Genomic DNA, 15,886 nt, shown 5'->3' with positions numbered 1-15,886 from the left:
TGTCCAGGAATCTGGATTTTCAAATATACAACATTGATGAGTAATGTCATTTTTTCATGTTTTGGTGAGTAAATTGCAGCAATTCTTTATGCGTTTTGTTTGTTTCTTTAACCATTTACCAGCAAGAAACAATGAGAAGGGGGGAAAACACAAGTGCTCCTTCTCAGGATGTGTTTTTAGAGTCTGTATGTGAGAGAGTTAGTGAACAATATACAGCATCTACTATTATTAGGGTGCGATACCAATACCAATGGTGCGAGGACCCTCTTGGAATTGCTCCGTTTAAGATTGTTATCTTATTGTTGTTAATATTACATCGACTACATTCCCGTTTCCTGAAAGTAAGCAAAAGAATAGAATTGAAGAACGACCAGATCAATAACAATTCAGTATGAAAATACTGTGATGATGTGATCGCTGTTGACATTTTGAATGCAAAACATTGTTTGAAGGTAATGGGAGATACTGTAATCTTAAATCATTTCATACTGTAATCTTTCATTTCAGACCTAGAGTTTACAAAAGAATGAAATAATTTTGGCACCTAAAGTTGAAATTACCTACAAAACAAAGATTTTTAAATGGCGTATGTTAAGCGTATGCAAAAAAAAAAAAGCGAAGAGAAACAAAACAAAGCAAAAAAGAAAACAGCAAAGCAAAATAAAGGCTAAACGAAATGAAACAAAAAACAAAACAAAATATCACAAAACCAAAAACAGCAAAACAAAACAAAGGCTAAACGAAATGAAACAAAAAAACAAACCAAACCAAAACAAAAAACATCACAAAACAAAACAAAAAACATCACAAAACAAAAAACAGCAAAACAAAACAAAGGCTAAACGGGAAAAAAACAAGAAAAAAACAACAAAGCAAAGCAAACCTAACATAAGAGGAAAGAAAAAAACAAACAAAAAAAAATAGGAAAATATAGTAATAATAAATAAGCTAAACAACATAAAGTCAAATCTCACAGAAACGAGTGCCATTTTTGGGATTAGCAAAGATTTTTCAGTCTTTTATTCAAATAAATAAACAAAAATAAAATTCTGAAAATATGTAGTGTAAGAAAAATCAGCAAATTCCTTCTGTGATCTAAACGAATCTTAGGCCCCGTTTACACGATGGGAAAACGCAGATATTTCTCTGCGTTTTGGCCTGTCATTTACACGAAAACGCTGTTTTTATCCCAGAAAACGATTATTTCTAAAAACTCCGGCCAAAGTGGAGATTTCTGAAAACGCCAGTTATATGTTGTCGTGACAACTGGGAGAAACGGGGTTTTAGGTTCTCTCTTGTCGATTCTGATTGGCTTGCATGGCTTTATCCTTTTCCCTACACTGTCGCCCATAGGTTTAGCATAGTTATGATGGCGCTCGACGGCGTATTTATGCGGGTTGTGTGCACGATGTTATTATTGAAAACGGAGGGGGGGAAATATTCGTTTCTCTAAATAACCGGCTATGTGTAAATGTGGCCTTATACTCGTCTCCTCATAAATCTGAATACTGTATAATAACTCCATAAAATAACATACTGATTTACAGCCTACAACTCCTTTAGCCATTGCACAATTTAATGCCAGCAAACCATGTGAACTAAATCTGTTTATTTCTTGATAATACAGAGCTAGTCATTTATATGTAATATGTCATATATCAAAAGAACGATATATCTTTCCATAGTGTCGAGGAAAATTTCCTGTCTAGTTATCCACTGTAAGTTTCTGTTTCCTATCAGCATCCAAGAAGCCCATTGGCTCTATATGCAGAATGTAAATTGCGCACAACATGGAACAATTTCAGAACGCTTAATCTATGATTGTCTGGAGGAGGCCATTCAGAGCAATTCAATTTGATATCCGAGGCGCCAGATTCCCATTCCCGCAGCCTTAATGACGTCCAGCATCACCACAAAGCTTCTGAAAAAGCGTCCAACCTACATTCTGAACTCTGTTATTGTCTGTCGGAAATGCTCCGTGCTCATCTGGGAATCACAGCAGTCGGAGAGGGAAAAAATGTACGATTAGTAATCCGTCAACTCACGTTCTACTACTGGAGGTTTTAAATCAACATGTGCGACTGTAAGTGATCGACTGTCCGGCCCATTAAGTCTCACCACATTCAAATAAACAGACGTTAGTCTGTGTATTTTAAAAGCGAGAGAATATCCAGCATGTGAGATGTGAAACTGAAATGTTTGAAAATACATTCAGACAAATAACTCTGGTTTGGGGGAGGGAATGGGCCGAGCGAATCGCCCAGTTCAAGAATCCTGTTGTGGTATTCATTCCAGACAGATGATTTTCAGAAGGAGTCAAACAATACATGTTGCAAAAATAGGAAAACAACTGTCTAGAAGGTTCTGTAATGTTCCCTAGAGAATCTGAATTACAAACCGCCAGGCCTAACCAATGTGCCATTGGCGCTCTCGATGAAACCGTAAATTTGAAAGACAATGTGCAGAATTCCAGCTCATTTCCTCCTTTCCAAGGATTCCACGAGCCATTCCGGCTTGTAATTGCGAGGACGGCTAAACAACAGTGCAGGACTTCACAGTGGCATGACCTCGGGGGTGAGCACACTCTTCTGCACTCTTTAAAACGCAGCGTGAACCTGCCGGGCGAAGGATGGTGACGATTTTCCCATTAGCCGTTTGGTTGAGATCCACGTAGGAGATTTCCTCTCAAGACTTTACTGCAGAAAAGCCCTCAGGCAGTGAAATCATGACTTACATGCTAGTTTTATTCCAGCTTGATCACATTAAAATTCATAGGTAACAATATGGAAGTGTTTTACATCTTTAGAAATTATAGATGTTGTAAATATTTTAGCCCCTAGAATCCCAACCGCCCTAAAAAAAACACTTCTCAACAATATAACAAAAATCAGGGTAACATTTTATTTTGATAGCCCCCTTTATTCTACTAACTATGAATCTATCTCAATTAACTTTCATCAGATTATTAGTAGAGTTGTCGGTCTGCTTAAAATCTGCTAATATTAATTTTAATATACTGTATATATTGCACTTATCAATTACTTAAAGTCTGTAGTTAGATATTTTATTGTTGCAGTTTCAATTACATAATTCGCAATGCGGATGAGTTCTTACGTTTATAATATAATATATATAATATACCGTTGTGTACCGTTTTTAAGATCAAATTAAAGGTTGTCATGTTGTGATTCACTAACAATATAGTGAACAAACTGGAAAAATACTTCTGGAGCCAAGGAAAAGGTGGGCGTTCACGATTTCACTCTATTAAAGCTCATCTCTTCTCCATATTGGGAGTTTTACAACAAAGGAGTAGTTAAAGGCAGCTTGTTAACATTACCGTCTAGACTCATTATAGCTTTGTTTTTTTGTTGAGTCTGAGATGAGAGAATGCCAGACAACACCTGCTGGACTTAAAACCAGCTTGTTTCAGTGTAAACACACAAACAAAACACACTCATCCCTGCTTTGGATCCACAACAAAGGCTGTTGTGTAATAATGGATGAGTGTGTGTAAATAACATGATTTGAACAAAAACAAACTTTTTTTTGGGAGAAATCAAAGTGTTTTTTTACTCACAAGTCAGTTCTGAAGGAGGTTTGTGTAAAATTAGTTTTCACATCTCATTTAAAGTCAATATCACCCTTCATTAAAGACAAACTGCAGTAAAAACGATTTCTTCTAGTAAATTTTTAAATAATGTTTAAAATTATTACATTTTTAGCTACTTTCTTAAGAGGCCAAATAAAAAAGCCTCTTAAAGGGGTCATGACATGGTTTTTTTTATTTTATTATTATGTTCCCTTAGGTGCAATTATAGTATTACTATAGTTTTTTTTACAAAAAACTTTTAAAATGTAGTGATTTATGACCTTTTCCCACCCTGTTTCTCATCCTCTGAGTCAAACAGTCTGTTTTGGGGGTGTTTCCCCTTTAAGAGTTCAGTGTTAACGCCCACTGTTATGATTGGCTAACGTCAGTGCCTATGCATCAATTATTAATGCCCCCAGCCAGAACGTTTGCGGATTCGGCGTAACTGTTTAGTAGCGGGTGATGCATGCGAAGCGATGGCTCTTGCAATGATAAAACCTTATTATGTTTGAGCCGGAATCAGAGGAAAATGAACCATCACCACAACAACGAAGACTGGATCAGCCCGTGTCCACATGGAAAGTGAAACTATTTTGAATTAATAAAAAAAAATTAACCCGCGACACTTGAAAACGGATTATTGTTGCATAATTATCCTATAGCTTCATTTGCTAACAGTTTAACATTATTTAACTAATTCCAATGAAATGATAGGGTGTACCACGGACAAAAATGCATGCACAGGCCATCTTTGAAGATGCAGCATTGATAAAGGCAACATTTTTAATTTTCTATCACATGTAGGCCTACTAGAAAGGCGACATATTTTCAAGATTCTCTTATACAAATGTGTTTATATTAGCCATGGTAAAAAGTAAGTTTGCGTCGTCGTTGTAGAGCCCAGAATAGTCGTCACGGACTTATCTTTGAGCAACAGTTTTCTGGCAAAGCCAAGCATCATATTGGGATTTTTTCCTCAAAACAGTCATCCTTCAAATGTATAGAACACTGCCGTGACTGGGACGTCCGCAAAAAATAAAGTGCATCCATTTTCCCCTGACGACTGGATCTTTCAGCGTATTTAAAAGGTAGTTTAAAGTTTTAAATACATTACTTACAGTTTGCGTCGTCGTTGTTGAGCCCAGAATAGACGGCACGGACTTATCTTTGAGCAACAGTTTTCTGGCAAAGCTCAAAACAGTCATTCTTAAAATGTATAGAACAAACGCTTAAACTAACACTGCCGTGACTGAGACGTCCGCAAAAAATAAAGTGCATCCATTTTTCCCTGACGACTGGATCTTTCGCAGCGTATTCAAAGATGTTGTTTGTCCACAGCCAGGAACAGCACATCTGCGGCGTCGTAATCTCCCTGTACACAGACCCACTCGCTGTCCGGCGACTGAACACTTGTGAGGCGCGCGGCGCGCGGGCGCGACAACGATACGAAGTGAGCGTAGTTGCCTTGCGCTTAAAGCGTAGCTGTCTTGCGCTGGAGGCGGTCATATGCAAACGCTGGTACGTCACTTCGTACCGTGACGTCACTTCTTACCATGGATCCAGAACGAGCTGTATTTAGAGCTTGATTAAATAAATGATTCGTTTATAATGGGGAGGACGTCTTAAGCTATGAAACTTGCAGGACGTTTTAATGGTACAAAGACCTCTTATATACCAAAAGATCAAGGCAAATTTGGTTTCTCATGTCATGACCCCTTTAATAAAATATATAACTTTTACTCAGATTAAGAGTTAGAGCTTTTTTATTCTTTTTGGACCTGAATTATTTCCTGGAATTTACAAACCTGATATTTTGATCAAATGTTTGGCGCGTAAACCTCAGCTCACATAGTCGATTTCAACATAGTCAATTTTCGGTGGCCCAATTTTTAAGTGAATCGTTCTTTTGAGTTGGATCTTTTCAATCCATCAGTTGATTCAGTTCATCAATCGGATTAATTTATTTCTTGAGTTTTTAACTTAAAGGAACACGCCGACTTTTGGGGACTTTAGCTTATTCACCGTATCCCCCAGAGTTAGATAAGTCCATACATACCCGGCCTTCTCATCTCCGTGTAACTCTGTCTGACGCACCCACCGCTAGCCTAGCTTAGCACAAGGACTGAAGGTAAACGGCTCCAGCTAGCATACTGCTCCCAATAAGTGACAAAATAACGCCAACATTTTCCTATTTACATGTTGTGATTTGAATAGTCACAGCGTGTACAAATAACAAGTTCACATGAGACACAGCCATCTTCTAACCGTATACATACTGGGAACTATATTCTCAGAAGGCGAAGCACTGCTACTTGGGCGGAGTGATTTGCTCGCAGCGCCTGAGAAGCCCTGTGGTGAGGAGACGAGAGTTCGCTCAGTGTTGCGCTAATCACTCCGCAGAAGTAGCAGTGCTTCGCCTTCTGAGAATATAGTTCCCAGTATGTATATGGTTAGAAGATGGCTGTGTCTCATGTGAACTTGTTATTTGTACACGCTGTGACTATACAAATCACAACATGTAAATAGGAAAATGTTATTATAAATGTTAAGTAGAAAAAGTGTTATTTTGTCACTTATTGGGAGCAGTATGCTAGCTGGAGCCATTTACCTCCAGTCTTTGTGCTAAGCTAGGCTAGCGGTGGGTGCGTCAGACAGAGTTACGGCACACACGGAGATGATGCTGGTATGTATGGACTTATCTAACTCTGGGGGATACGGTGAATAAGCTAAAGTCCCAAAAAGTCGAGTTCCTTTCCTTTCCTTTGAATTTTTGCAGCTTTACAACTAGTTCTCATTAATTGGTACTACATGGAAAAGAGCGGCCAGCGCAATATTAAAATCTCTCAACCGAAGAGAGTAAAAAAATAAGGGGTTTTTTTATTGGGGGGGGGGGGGGGATTTCTATTTTCTCTAATGCAGGCAGACTTTACATTCACATTAATGTCATTAATAATTCGAAGTCCTCTTTAATCATCTCATAATTTTGTCATTATTAACAATTATCTTGTGTGACGCTCCTCATTCGTCTGACCACACTGACAATGTCAACAAACTCCTGCTCAGATGATACAGACTCATCGTGTGTTTTCCTCCCCGGTGGTCCGAGTGACCTCATTCCAGGCACTGGAAGTCACACCAGCCATAAAACAGGCTGTCACGGTTCCCCGTGGAGCGAACTCAAGCACTGACGCTCGGACTGCACTCAGACTGACAGTGGAGCCAGTTTGTTTAAAATGGCATGCTTATTTTGTCTTTCGCCTCTTCCTTTTGCTTGAGGCTTTTGTATGCAGTATTTGGAACGCATTATCGTTACGCTGAGAGGAGAGAGAGGACTTTTTCCCTATGAGGATTTGTTCTTTGATAGGTTTGTGTTTGCAGAACAGTCCCAATATGAAACATAGCTTTTTCAGCTGAAGGGGCATTCATACACCACTGGAAAACATCTGCCACTTCTTCTATATTGGCCTTTCTGCACCACTTGCACCATCAAAAACTATTGCAAAAATAAAGATGGTTTATTATTGTTTTTTATTGCTATTATTATTATTTTTATGAATGAATGATTAAGCTTATAGAATAATAAAAATTATGTATAATTTAGCATAATTGATATGAATAATTTTGTTGACATGTCTGAAAGAGACTCGATTCCAGTCCATGAGCCTCTTTTATTAAGATTTAGTTTTTGATTAAAATGAATTAATAATCAAGCTAAGAGAATGTTTAAAATTAATAATTATTAATTAATATATAGTTTAATTGTTCATTTTTTGTTGATGTGTCTGAAAGACATGATTCAATGGGTCTCTTTTATTGAGTTGTATTAATTGATATCAATTATTAATTAAGCTTATAGAGTAGTAAGTATTAATAATGATTAATTAATATGAAGTAAAATTATTATTCATTATCTTGTTGACGTGTCCGAAAGAGACAGTTTGATTAGCTTAATTACCAATATATTAATAAAATAATATACTAAATAAAAGTTGTTTTGATTAATTCATATTATTATATTAATAATTAAGCTTATATAGGCGAAAATGCATAATAACTACTAATATTTAATTTCATGAATGTTTATTATCTTGTTGACATGAATAAAAGAGGCACAGTTCAGTTCACAGTTCAAGAGTCACCGCTCGAACAAATTCAAATTTATAAACGAACCATTCAGAAATGAAATGATCCAATTCAAAAGATCTATGCATTGACTTGTCAGGATGCTTAGACACAACAGTGTCACACAGTTCACACTTTTCGGGAAATCAACTTACAAAGGACTTGAAGTCTCTGCATAGAATAGAATAGAATAGAATAGAATAGAATAGAATAGAATAAATATTCCACAGATCACCCCCCAAAAAAAGAAAAAAAGAGACTGTCTGGCCATGATTATAAGCTACTCCAGTGGCATTAAGCAAAGTATTTCCAGAGAGACTCTTCTGTACATTACCATGTTCCCAGGGCATATGAGGGGACTTTAATTTACAGCAGCGATAGACTAAAATTAGAGGGGTTGTTTTGGACTCTGTTTTGCCTCACATGACAGAACCTGAGAGGACATTAATTAAAGCCAATTACAGATAGCTTCGAATTCCCTCTGCTAAGCCTTTGAGAGCAATCTGCAGGTCCTGGAGATGAAACAGAACGGGTCAAGCATCATAATAAAACAAAAGAGTGCATCTCAACATGTGGCCCTCGACAGCAGTTAGCCTGGCGATAACTTTAGAAGATGATTTACACAAATACAGCTAATCCAAAACAGATAGTGACTGGGATACACCAAAGCTTTTATTCTTTTAACTAAAACTATTAGATCCTCATACCTTTGAATTCATCAACCACATCACAGTTACGAAAGAATCAAGGCTTGTAGGATGCTAAAGAAAAAAGAAGCTAAATCACGAATGATAGCAACTCCCATGATTTTTTTTTTTTTTTATCTCTGCAGAAGCGCAGTCCTCTATAATCTTCACTTGATTTATCTTTGGCTCTTTGGCCTTGAAGAATTCCAGTGCCGTTCATTTGAAAGAATGAGAAAACAGAGCGAGAGCCCCATACCGGGAGGTAGGGATCCCCGCGGAGACTCTGACATGCTGGGACCTCAAGGGTCATCCAGCCAGAGGGGGTGCTAGTATCCCTGCTCCGAGTGGAGCGCTATACGACGGCCTGGAACGCAGGGTTCGGAGGTTTAGACAGGCATGTCATGGTGTGGATAATCAGATATATGTGTCCAAGACACCTTAGTCTCTGAGGTGTCTAGTAAAAATTTGTATCATGATATTAGGGTGTAAAGGTTAAGTGTGGGATTCCTGCACCGGAGTACTGTAATCTGAGCAACTAAAGGCAGTAAAACACCAGCAACTTGTACTCCTTTTCACACAAATTATGATTACAGGACTAAATTATCCATCACTAAAGACTTATTTTCATGTGTTGTGACCTCAAAACACCTTTACCATCGTGCATGATTTGTAAACTAATACATTTTGACCTTTGCATCACATAACCAGCTCCATATATATGGCTTTTCTGCTGTAGTAAACTTGGTAGCCCACCTGGTACAGCATTGCACTTAAGTCGCAGAGCATTAAGGTACGAGTCACGATGAAAAGCTTGTGAAAACAAGCTAAAATGGCATGTGTAACGGACGTAGGCCAGTTTGAGCTGTGCATGTAAGCCTCACTCCCCTCAGGTGGCGCACTAGCGACTGACGCTATAGCGACTGCGATCTTTAGCGCCCTTGTTAGTCCCCGCCTCCCACGCCAGAGACCCGAGTTCGAATTCCGCTTGGAGCAGGTCAAGTAAGAGCGGTTACATTTGGTGCCGTGACCCGGGTGGGAGTGAGGTTTAGAGGTGTGAGCGTAACAGACGTAGGCCAGTAATGGTGCTTTTCCACTGCGTGGTATGACTCGGCTCGGCTCGGCTCGCTTTACTTTGGCTCGGTTTGCTTTTTTCACTCCAGTGTAGCACCGCTTCAAACTGGGGTGGGATTATAGACTGCGCCGTTATTATAGTTGCGCCACCACCTCGTCTACTGACCACGATACAGTCATTTCTCTTTACAAGTTACGTGCAACAGTTGTTTAAAGCAAGTCGTACTGGTAGTGACGATTCTCTGACCAATCAGTGATCTGCAGCTGCGGTCTTTAGTGGCCTTGTTAGAGTGCCCACCTCCCATGCCGAAGACCCCGGTTCGAATCCCGCTCGGAACGGGTCAAAAGAACTGGTTATATACATGGCTGCTTCAGAAAATGCATTTTTATGTCACGTTTGCTTTTGTTAACACTATATGTTAGATTTAGTGTATGGTACATCATTTTCAAATTCGAAAGTGCATAAACGTTTTAGCTCCACTCATTGAATATTTCATATACGAACTGCTGCGATACATACAAAAAATAAAAAATAAAACATCAGATTCAAATCCATCTGTTTCGGATAAAACCAAACATTTTAGCACCACTCACTGGACATTTCCCTTTAAAAGTGTTGTGAAGCTTGTATGATGCAACATAACAACTGCATTACTTTTTTCCCCACTGAGCTGGTTTGTGGTTTGGTGTAGCTTGTCATTATTTTTCCAATTCAATTGGTTACCACTATAGTGGAGCAAAACAATAAAACACTTTCTTTCATTCATCAGAACATAAAAAGATATTTTGAAGACCGTTTCAACTGTTTTTTTTGTCCATAAAATTAAAGTCAATGGGGTCCAAAGCTCTTAAGAAAAGGATTTTTACATTTTCTACACCATGATGCTACACGTGAGATGTTATCAGAGTGTTGCAATATGGTGGCTAAAGTGTTCTGGTGTAGATGTTACATTGATTAGCTCCCTTTTAATAGCATCACACTGCCAGTGTGAATACATTGCTACACAGGAGCTTTCTTGAGTCTTTTAGTGTGTGACTAAAACTATAAAACAAATAATTGTTCCCTATTCTGAACTTTTACTGTGGACCTCCACACACTCACTCCCAATTCTGGAAGAATAAACAGCTCCAGAGTACAATGAAATCGCTAAGAAACAATGAAAGACAAATATATACATGAATCACGATCGACACATTGCAAAATCTCAGTTGGTATTACAATGATAACCATGCTTGTTTTGGGCTCTGTAAGCCATAACACAGCAGAATTTAGCTTGGCTGAAGACCTCAGTTCGCTAAATGATGACGAAGTTACTATTATTTGTCGAGAACAGCTGGTTGGGTGTTTAGACAGAGCTTCCCCTCGCCCTGGCCCACACGGAGCCACTTCCAGACTCATTATGACCTTCCTGGGGTTGGCGCCAGCCGGCAGGTTCGAACAGATGCATTCTGGGAAGGAAGTACCTTGTTTGCCAGAGCATTGTTATTGTTGAGCTGATAGAGAGAAGAGCCAATTAATTAAGATAATAGAGAGGCACTACAATGGGTTATTGAGTCATTAACCGAACATGAGGCAAATCTTAATCCAACGCTGGCATCCGATTCCTCTTTTCCATACGGATGAGAGCAAGTGAGCTTTTTCTATGGGAAAAGGATTTCTTTTAGATGACCAAGTTATTTTTTCCCCCCATATATTTCCATTTTTTCCCATAGAATTATCCACAATGGTTCTACTGTAAGCTTTATTAATCCATGAGTGAATGATAGTGCCATTGATGACTTTCTTATTGGGTGGTCTGTGTCCTCTACTATTTCCCGAACTTTTTTCTTACATGGCATACTACATTTGGATGTAAACGGACAAATAATGAAGTAAAGAAGAAAAAAAGTCAAAAGTTTGACCTTGTCTATCCATTTTATATAAGTCATAAATAAAATGGAATTAAAACAAAAATGTTCTAGTAGTGTAATTTTAAAGGGTTAAATAAGGTTAAATTTATATCTGAGCTCTCGTCCCTTTGGTAAACTATGATTATTAGAATCCGTATAAAAAGCATTAACTTTGGATATATATTCAAAAGGACTATCAGCAACATGGCGGTAAATCACAAATGAATGAATGTCTGGATGAAAGATCTTGAAAATGAGAATGAAATAAGAACCGGCAGATTGCCAACAGAAGAGTGTAAGAGAGAAAGACATTAACCAGATACAGATGCTCAGATAATCCGGAACAGATCTGAAAGTATATATCAGTTTTAAGATTGGGACATTCCCAAGAAACTGTAGATATGCATAGCAAGTACAAAGGACATTGATGTATCAGATTTTTCCAGAGCGAAAAAGAGTGAAATGGTTCATCACAAGGGATACAAAGGTGAATAACTTCTCCCTAAACTCTATAAAAATGTCATCTGATATCCTTAACACAAACTTCAGCTGGTCAGATGGGTATCACACAAACCAGAATCCCCAAACGCTTTGATTCCTTTACAGGTTTTTTTGCCAAGTTAACCACAAACCACAGTGGAAGAATTTTTCTATCAACAAACCCACAACTTCTCTGGGCACGAGATCTGAGCGTTTAACCAACCCAAAAACCTTCATCATAAAACCAATTATAGGCATTATTAACTTCCTAAAACACAAATTAAGAATTAAAATAAGAATTTAAGGAATATTTCAGGTTAAATAGAAGCTCTAGATCTTATTGAATTAATAACAATATAATTTATAATATTTTATTAGAATAAATAATTTCACTGTTTGTAAAAAAAAAAAAGAAAAATATTAAATTAAAAATCATTCAAATATTATTTGAATTAATTGTGTAAGAATTTGTACAAAAATAATCAATTTATAAAACTAAAACAAGAATATGTTGCTAAATAAAGTTATTATTAATGAAATGTTGTCAAATAAATAATAGCACAAAATTTGTATGACATATTGTTATTTCAATTAAATAATTATTTTTAATTCAATTAAAACCATTGAAAAACAACTGAAAATATTTAAACATTTACATAAAATGTGTAAAAACAAAACAAAAAATATAAAAAAATAAAATAAATGTATTAATAAAATAATTTAATAAGAAAGAAATTCAATCAATTTGTAAAAAATTAAAGGTTAGGTATATCAAATGTATTTCTATAAAATAAATACAAATACTTTCAAATAATTGCACATTATTGTTAACATTAAAATATATATGTATCGTTAGTTAAATTAAAGTAATCTAAAAAATCTCTTATAATTAAAAATAGATTTTAGTAAAATAAATAATTTCACTCAATTAAAAAAAAAGTTTACATAGTTAAATTATATAAAAACAAATTTTTTTTAATAGAATACATAATTTCAGTTTCGGTTTTGTAAAAAAAAAAGGTTTGTTACTTTTAATGAAAGTTTATGGCTTTGGGGCAAGCGGATGAGTTGAAGCGGAAAGTGTCATTTAACACTGATTAAAAAGACTGTTGTTTAAAATGACAACAGTCATTTAGCACTGTTTAAATATGTCACGTTTCTGAATGCTAAAAAATACAAAATAATGAGTAAAAAATAGCAATAATATAGAAAGTGTAGGTTTATTTTGACTGGTGAATCAAAGCACAGCTAGAGGCAAAGTCACGTTGTGTGTGCTGAAAGTAACTTCAAGTGCACTGACTGAACAATCATAATGTACGACTGCAGTCACAGGGAGCTGAGCTATTGTTACCAGCAGAACAAAGCTAACTCCAGATAAAACAACAATAGCTGTGTCCCGCGAGGCAGCAGTGCTGGCCTGCACAGATAAGGGTCTCGCACTCACCGCCTGGCTTTCCTCATGAGGATCACAGTCAATCTGTCAGCTTCTCCTCTCCCTTTCAAGTGCTCGGAGTGGGTGTGAAACAGAAACCCTCTCTGACAAGACCTTACAGCCGCTATCACAACAGATCCCAATAATGAAATCCGTCCGTCTTCCAATCAAAGGGAATCTGAGAAAGGATCCGGCGACTTCACAAAACTTGTGAATACGTTTTAAACGGTAACTTGCTGACCGGAAATTCACAGCTTTCTGGAATACTTGATACTGATTGGTCGTCCATGTTTTTTTTTCTGAGATCAATTTTTTTTTTTTCATTATTTATGTAAATGTGAAGTTTTATATTTTAAAACATCTAAAATGCTACTAAATACATACCCATGTCAATAAATATTTTTGATCAAATAAATCACAATGATTCGAGATCATTTTGGAATATTACTGTTATATGATCAATGAGTTATGACAACATATGTTTCTACATTGCTTTAACTCATCAAAATAAGTTAATAAGTAAGATTCAACCCATTTTAAGTCAGTTTAATGCAATTTAAGTTGAAATGACTTAAACGTCCAAGTTGACTGTACTTAAACATTTAAGACATCAGCTTTTTTTATAGTGTTACATTATATGATCAATAAGTTATGATAACATATGTTTTAACATTGCTTTAACTCGTCAAAATAAGTTGAGGAGTTATATACAAGATTCAACTATTTTTTTTAAGTCAGTTTAATGTCATTTGAGTTGAAACGACTTAAACATCCAAGTTGACTGTACTTAAAAATTTAAGGCAGCAACTTTTTCTTTACGGTGTATAAATGGGAGGAAATTTACAAGGACGGAAACAAACAAATCAGAGTAGCACAATATACACACCATGCAGCAAACAGGAAAAGGAAAGAATCAGGGGACAATGAACATCACTGACGTCCAAACGTTTAAATTCATTCAATGCACATCCTGTCCTGTCCAGTGAGGGCTACACTGTACATACTGTACAAACAAGTTGATATCAGACTGAACTGTTTTAAGGTATTAAATGATGAAAGCCTCAAGCTCTGATGTTTGATCAGCTCAGACACATCAATACCAGGTTGACATTTCTATTTTCCAGTGTTAGGAAATTATTTTACATTTCTGTTAAAGGGATAGTTCATCGCTGTACAAAAGTATCAATAAGTCATGACAACATGTTTGTACATTGCTTTAACTCGTCAAAATAAGTTGAAACAACTTTATTTTACAAGTTATACAAGATTCAACTATTTTTTTAAGTCAGTTTAATGTAATTTAAGTTGAAATTACTTAAACATCCAAGTTGATTGTACTTAAAAAAATTTAAGGCAGCAACTTTTTTTTTACAGCGTATAAATGAAAAAGATGTCATCATTTACTCACCCTCAAGTTGTTCCAAGCTTGTAGGAATTTCTGCTGAACACAAAAGAAGATATTTTGATGTGTCTGGTGAGTAAATGATGCCAGAATTTCATTTTGTGGGTGCACTGTCCCCTTAATAGCACGTTTCAAAAGTCCTCAATTAATCATACATCTTCAGTTCAACAGATACTTCAGTTTGGGGTCTGAGAAACTCTCAGGTAAAACATAAATACAATGTATACAAACCAGACTTGCATTAAAATCATACCATCTGTAAAATCCCCGTTATAATTTTTATATTATGTCAACAAACAAATAAAATATCAAACTTGAAACCTTCACTTCAAAACAAATGTGCAAAATCCTATACCGGTATTGCCAAAGTACCGTAGTAAAACATGGTATTATTTGAAGAACTCCAAAAAAAGTATGTAAAAAAATGTAAATTGGTAAAATAAGTGTCATGGTATTATCACCTTACACCATCACTATATTGTAAACAGTGGTTATTTAAAGTGGGCGAAATAGCCAAAAACAACATTTAAAAACCTACCGAGTGTTATTTCCCCTCGTTCTGGACGCTTTTATTCCACTTTCTGGTGTAATGTCAGTGATGTGAGTCTTGTGAAGATGCTCGCGCGTGCTGTCCGCACCTCCTTCACTATAAACAAACGAGCAGCAGCGCGCGCCCGGAGCGCACGAGACACTCCTCCTCCTCCTGAAGCAGCGCGCGATCCTCTCCAAACCTGTCATATCCGTCCAGTTTGCTAATCACGCGCCCCATGAGTGCTACTTATACAGGTGTGTACAGTTTATCCGTCAACAACAGGTCAGTGCAACTTCCGGAGGACAGGAGTCTCCGTTTGATGGGAACATTCGGTGTCCTACTAAAAGCCACTAATGTAAATATATGGAAGCCGGGGCTAGTTGTCACATATACCAGTAGTCTATAAAATGTAAGTTAAAAAGCTCGATAACACAAGTGTTTGTTCTTCTCTCACAGAGGTTTCCATGTGACACAACTTACCCAATAATATACCCCCATGATAAAAAAAAAAAAAAAAAAAAAAAAAAAAAAAAACAGTTTCAAGATAAAATGCATGTTTGCTGTTTTAACGGAAAGAAACTTGCAGTGACAGATCTTAAAATATGTCAGTGTCATATTTTTGTCTCAGGATGCACACCAGTAATGTTTTTTTTCTAAGGCACGTTTATAAAAGCTACTT

General features: G+C 36.6%; 1 protein-coding gene across 3 annotated transcripts in view; it reads right to left on the bottom strand.

The window, feature by feature from the left end:
* LOC306987786 (semaphorin-3D) overlaps positions 1-15,675 on the bottom strand; it is a 54,100-nt gene extending 38,425 nt beyond the window's left edge. The window contains exons 1-2 of one of the 3 annotated variants that reach the window (XM_079592336.1): positions 15,214-15,675; positions 14,682-14,714 (exon numbers count right to left, since the gene is read on the bottom strand). The gene's annotated coding sequence lies outside the window, so the exon portion shown is untranslated. The remainder of the gene's footprint in view (positions 1-14,681; positions 14,715-15,213) is intronic. The other 2 variants (XM_079592337.1, XM_079592338.1) reach the window with 2 other exon arrangements.
* Between the last annotated feature and the right edge of the window lie 211 nt (positions 15,676-15,886).

This window comes from Phoxinus phoxinus (assembly GCF_949152265.1).
Source record: "Phoxinus phoxinus genome assembly, chromosome: 20".
Lineage (NCBI taxonomy): Eukaryota > Metazoa > Chordata > Actinopteri > Cypriniformes > Leuciscidae > Phoxinus > Phoxinus phoxinus.
The sequence above is the reverse complement of the archived record's forward strand: the minus strand, read 5'-3'. Positions and strand labels throughout refer to the sequence as shown.